The 6,526-nt window shown below is 44.5% G+C and overlaps 1 long non-coding RNA gene across 1 annotated transcript in view; it reads right to left on the reverse strand.

Annotated features, from left to right (window-relative positions):
* LOC126991531 (uncharacterized) overlaps positions 1–5,729 on the reverse strand; it is an 8,662-nt gene extending 2,933 nt beyond the window's left edge. Inside the window, exons 1-2 of the long non-coding RNA XR_007745629.1 lie at positions 5,612–5,729; positions 377–469 (exon numbers count right to left, since the gene is read on the reverse strand). This is a non-coding gene — a long non-coding RNA (uncharacterized LOC126991531). The remainder of the gene's footprint in view (positions 1–376; positions 470–5,611) is intronic.
* Between the last annotated feature and the right edge of the window lie 797 nt (positions 5,730–6,526).

Raw genomic sequence — 6,526 nt, forward strand, 5'->3', positions numbered from 1 at the left:
CAAAATGGACAAGGAAGTGGATGGGCTTTGACTTTAGGCATTATGCTCCTCTACAGACCTGAAATAAGGAGAGTTAATAACAAGCATGACCACGACTTCCAAATATGAAAAAAATCTTAGAAATGATAAAATTCCCTGCGAATAAAAATAATTACTTTGGGTTTCTTGACACAATAGAGGTCTTGAGATTTGTATAATTGCTTTGATAGCTGTATTTTTACTTAGTGCATATCACATAAATTTTAGTGATGATGGGTAAGTTCCAGATTCCTTTACTACTATATTAAGTTCCAACAACTTCAGCAGCAGTGATTTCTTCTAATATTTAGGAATGTTTTCTATTTATTTTTCTAAAATTCAAATATCAAGGCCTTACCTATAAAAACTTGAACATAGTTGTGTAGTCCTATTCTTGTTAGCCAGTCACTAACTTCAGCAGTGCCCCAGGTCGACACCGACACCATTACTTCTGTAATACAGTCACATATGAATATTGTGTTTCTAAATTCTAATAACAAGCTACAGCAAGCTGTGTGTGTGTGTGTGTGTGTGTGTGTGTGTGTGTGTGTGTGCAATTCACCCATGGTCTTGATCACGCGATGGACTTGCGGTCGCCAGCTGCTTTACCCTTACCGAGTGAGCTTGGAGCTCGTTATTTCCCATTTTCGGGTAACGCTGAGACCCACAGACAACACACCCCCTCCCCCTTGCTCAAGGAGGGAGAGTAATACTCCGGTATCAACCAGAAAAATGTGCTGATGTCCAAGGAGGCTAGAACTCGAGACCACGTGAATAAGAGTCAGGCGTTCTACCGACTGTGTGTATGTGTGTGTGTGTGTGTGTGTGTGTGTGTGTGTGTGTGTGTGTGTGTGTGTGTGTGTGTGTGTTTGTGTGTGTGTGTGTGTGTCCTTTCACGTGTAGCCCCCGTTTATCTAGCAGTGAGTAGGTACGAAATGTCAGTCAAGGAGTTGTGACCTTGCTTTCCCTGTGTGCTGTGTGTGAGTGGTCTCAGGCCTTCCCCCAAATCGGAAAGATGAACTGTGGTCTTTCTGTAGGGGAACGTCTGGCTGGTATGAACAGTAGACCATGAGGTGGATTACACACACACACACACACACACACACACACACACACCAACCTGACCTTGAGCCACCTCCGCTTCGTAGTAAAAACAATTGACCTCCTGACCCCTCTCTCTCTCTCTCTCTCTCTCTCTCTCTCTCTCTCTCTCTCTCTCTCTCTCTCTCTCTCTCTCTCTCTCTCTCTCTCTCATACACACAGCATATAATAATGAACTGACCATAACACTATAATAGCAATAGACGAGTGTAGTGAAACAGAGCAGAGCAGAGACTAAATGCTCACTGATAGTCCGGTCGAGGCTGTCATCAAAGTTGAGTTGCCCCTGACTGGTACTGAACGTGTAACGGACCTGCCTCATACTCTCTCTCTCTCTCTCTCTCTCTCTCTCTCTCTCTCTCTCTCTCTCTCTCTCTCTCTCTCTCTCTCAGCATACAATGATAATAATTCTCTCTTCTTTTTCTCCTTCCCCCCTCACAGCTCATATCCGGGATTTCAGCGCGCGCGGCAAACTTTAAAAACTCCACGGTCAATCACAAAACGAAACATAATCATAACAGAGTATGTATCTGAATATCGAGAATAATTCCATTGTGCCTTACACCAATATTCAGTCTAAAATAAAATGCAATTTATATTTCACTCACTAATTTTCATCGGAGGGTGGCGGCGATGGAAGTTGGTATTCTTCCTCCTCCTCTGATTGATAAAGTATAAGTGTTGACACACTTGAGAAAGAGTTCTCGGCAGCTGGTGGTGGTGAAGGAGGTGGTGGTGGTGGTGGTGAGGGTGAGGGTGACGGATGAAGGGGCGCGGGAGATGGAGGAGGGGCTGAATGTGAAGGAGAAGGTGGTGGTGACGGATGAAGGGGCGCGGGAGATGGAGGAGGGGCTGAATGTGAAGGAGAAGGTGGTGGTGAGGGTGATGGTGACGGATGAAGGGGCGCGGGAGATGGAGGAGGGGCTGAATGTGAAGGAAAAGGTGGTGGTGAGGGTGAGGGTGATGGTGACGGATGAAGGGGCGCAGGAGATGTAGGAGGGGCTGAATGTGAAGGAGAAGGTGGTGGTGAGGGTGAGGGTGATGGTGACGGATGAAGGGGCGCGGGAGATGGAGGAGGGGCTGAATGTGAAGGAGAAGGTGAGGGTGATGGTGACGGATGAAGGGGCGTGGGAGATGGAGGAGGGGCTGAATGTGAAGGAGAAGGTGGTGCTGGTGGTGGTGAGAGTGAGTGGTAAGCAACGATGGGTGATTGTGGGAGTGAAGGAGGCTGAGAAACAAAATTAGCAGATAGGGGTGAAGATGAGCGGTGGTGTGTATGGCGGGATGGTGTGTGGTGTGGATGTGGAGAGGGTGGTGGTGAAGAAGTTTTGTGGGGTGAAGAGGGTGCAGAGCGGGATGTATGTGGTGATGGATCACACATCTCTCACCAAGTGTTGCCACGTGACTGACTCGGAGTCGGACCAGGGTTGCCAACTCTTGTACGACAGGCATTACCAAGTTCGACTCCAGTTATTACCAGATTCGTCATTTCATTACCAAACATTTTAATTATTGCTAATTATAAATCCAATGTACATACAAGTTACACTCTTGTAGAGTCATACGTGCCTTTCCATTTAGACATGTCGTATCACCAATGTTATACTTCCAAAACCTAAATCACAAGCACCACATACGATGGCAGGATGAAGACTGGCTCGCTGTTAGGCGTGTTGTCCGTGGGCCTGTAAGAGCCCCGTCCCATACTGGAACTGAACGTGTCTAGCGCCTCTCTCTCTCTCTCTCTCTCTCTCTCTCTCTCTCTCTCTCTCTCTCTCTCTCTCTCTATATATATATATATATATATATATATATATATATATATATATATATATATATATATATATATATATATATATAATTTTTATTCCTATTTCTTTACATATTCACTTATTACCAAATTTTTACACTCCCATTACCAGATTGCCAAAACACAGTAATTCATTACCAAACTCGTTTTTTATTACCAGATTGTGGTAAATCTGGTAATGAAAACTGCCAGTTGGCAACCCTGACTCGGACACAATAGAAAAAGAGATTACGCGCGAGACATCGTTTTCTATAAATAAAATTGCCTGTTGTGCTATTGTTGTGTCCTTCATTTATCATTCTTTTCGTAATTCAGAGAGAGAGAGAGAGAGAGAGAGAGAGAGAGAGACGTAACAGTGGTAGTTACTCATTTATTTACTTTTTTTCCATTTAGTATACAATCGCACACGCACACCCGCACGCACACACGCGCACGCACACACACGCACGCACACACACACACACACACACACACACACACACACACACACACACACACACACACACACACACACACGCACACACACACACACACACGGCCCGGTGGTGTAATTGGTAGCGCGCCTGATTCACAACCAGGTGAAGATAATTTGGATTTATCTTCTTTCACGTGCAGCCCCTGTTCACCTAGCAGTGAGTAGGTACGCGACGTCAGACAAGGAGTTGTGACCTCGTTGTCGCGGTGTGTTGTGTGTGAGTGGTCTCAGCCCTCCCCCAAAATCGGTACAATGAGACCCTGGCTCGCTTCCGTAGGGGAATGGCTGGCTGTCTCGAGAGAGACCTGCAGCAGACCAAAAGGTGAATTACACACACACACACACACACACACACACACACACACACACACAATACGCCTGCCTCGTATCTCTACGGTGACTGTAGAGTTGACTTAGAGAGAGAGAGAGAGAGAGAGAGAGAGAGAGAGAGAGAGAGAGAGAGAGAGAGAGAGAGAGAGAGAGAGAGAGAGAAATTAGTTGACCATAAACTGGCTTGACACGTTTTCTGCGTTTTTTCATCTACATCTATCAGGGACAGACTACGAGAAAATAAAATAAAAGCATTACTTACAGATGTGACTTTATCTCATATCAAATTATGAACAAAAGTAGTGGTCTTAGCTCAGTGGAGCAGAAACAGATGAGAGGTGCAGAGAGGGGCGGGGCGGGGCAACATGATAAGGTGATCAAGCGTGCCGGCAACTCGGTGGGCGAGAGGTTTCTACACTCGCAAGTAACATATTTTCCCTCACTTTATTTGTGTTATTTCATGGTAGAAACAAAGGGTATTTGACTACCAGTGGTAGTAACTGTCCGCTAAGATCCAATATGAGTGCATGAAATTACTTCATACTCTGACATAAGAATAATATTGGGAGGTACATAAAACACCGTAGCATATCCGAGCAACATTTTGAAAGTCTCGTGCCATATCCGGGAAGAAATGAAACACACACTGACTCAAGCGACCATGACGCAGTATGCGCGTCACTCGGATATGCTACGAGAGACCAAATGACGCGTATACTGCGTCACCGTGCTGAAGAGGTTATTAACCTGTCCCTTCCCATAGGGTTGCCACCTCCACCTCCTAAAAATACGGAACGCATTATCTGAGGTTGGAACAGTGATGGCGGGTAGAAAGTCAATCATATTGACAAGGCTTGAAGATAAGCTCTTCCATAAGAACCCTGTATTAGGAGGAATTCAAGGATATCTTGACTAAATGTGAGGATATATTGGAAAATACGTTCATGAGTCAAGTTATCAGTAATATATTTTTGAAACTACATGTTTGTATAAATTCTAAAGAATGAGACACTGAAAAATATATTTCCCTTAATTAAAGAAAAAAAGAAAACTCATTTGGAGAAAACAGTAACTACCTGGAATATGAATGGATCATAAATATAGCCATTACTTATGCTGTTGATGATGGACCGTGGAGGCGGTGCGAGATATTACGTGTACTGTTCCCGTAACGCACGGGCCGCGGGTGGCGCGACAAACCCCTAACAAACTCATATATTTTTGTGAACTGGTTATGTATTTGTTTTAATATTTGGTCACGATGACTTATTAATTTATTTAATTTGCTTGACTATTCATACAGGCAAATACGGAACAAATGGCGTTCCGTATTGGTTCAATAAGGAACGCAGCATTTCACGCTTCAATACGGAACGGTTCCGTATTTTAAGGGACAGGTGGCAACACTACTGAAGTTCCCTACCCCTTTCCCCCGGACCTTTCTCCAAGTGGGCTGGCCACCACCAAAAGTTTTGAGCCGAAAAAAAGACCCAGTACGCTCATGGTGCTGCAGTGGGACATAATAGTACTGCTAGCAGTTTAAAGAAGTACTCTTACCTGAGCAGAGACTGCCCCGTAGAGGTAGGCTAGAGGACGCCTCCATGAGAGTCGTACTGGTACTAAACCCGTAACGGACCAGCCAGGCTGCCACACACACACACTCTCTCTCTCTCTCTCTCTCTCTCTCTCTCTCTCTCTCTCAAACACACAACATATAATAATGATAACTCCCTTTTTCCTTTCCCCCTCACAGCTCATCACTTGAATTCCTCCTGACTTCTGTATACTGCACAAATTAACCTGTCCTTTCTCTAACTCCTTTACCCAGGGACCTTCCTCTTACGTTTATGTAGACAAGCACAAGCAGTTATCCTTACCTGGTATAGTTGATATTGATGAAATCCTGTGTCAGTAGGCTTGTAAAACGAAAATAATGATGAGGCACTCCACAACACTCCGACACTAGCACTGATGGGTGGTGGCACTGGCTTCCCGCGCTTCTAGCTCTGCGACCGGGGCGATGGACTGTTCAAGCGACCTTTGGCAATTATGCATGCAGCTCCTGCCAAGTACTGCAGCGCATGATAATGTCTCTTCTCAAATATATCGATATCTCGAAAACAATGCGTTTTTATCGTGTCTTTTGTCACAGTATATACTCAGTGTACAAATGCTGAGATTTAATAAAGAGTAACATTGAAATTCATAGCCTAAAATAAAAAAGCCTCCACACATATTTATTGCTATGTCTCATAGAGGGTCTATTATTGATTTTAAATACCCTTCCTCGTGGTTAAGAAGGGTATTGTTGAAGTTAGGGGTATTTCACTGAAAATTATACCATACACAACTAGTTATACCCTTTCAATACCCTCCAATTTTTACAGTGTACCTCCATTGAGAAGGCGACTTTAAGCGCATTAGACAACAAAAGAGTGCATCTGCTCTCTGATGACAGCATGCCGGGTAATCCTTCTCGTGTTTTTACGAGAGCTTATGGCCACCCTGATTTACCTGAGAATCTGCGTCAAATGCGGAGGACATCTCAAACTGCTTCTACTAGCCGCGCCACTACTGCCACTACTGCTAGTACTACTCATAATGTTGTCGGGGATACTTTAAGTGAAAGTGGTGATGAGGGTGTGTATAGTCACGGAACTAGACCAGTGGCGTGTAATCTATGGAGAAAAAGATATAGGAAATACAACGTAGAGAACGTTAATCGATCAAACAAAAGAAAGAGGAGAGAAACCAATGTCTCCCCATCGCGCCAGCTACCAGCAGCGTCAACA

Source organism: Eriocheir sinensis, unplaced genomic scaffold (genome assembly GCF_024679095.1).
Source record: "Eriocheir sinensis breed Jianghai 21 unplaced genomic scaffold, ASM2467909v1 Scaffold3, whole genome shotgun sequence".
Lineage (NCBI taxonomy): Eukaryota > Metazoa > Arthropoda > Malacostraca > Decapoda > Varunidae > Eriocheir > Eriocheir sinensis.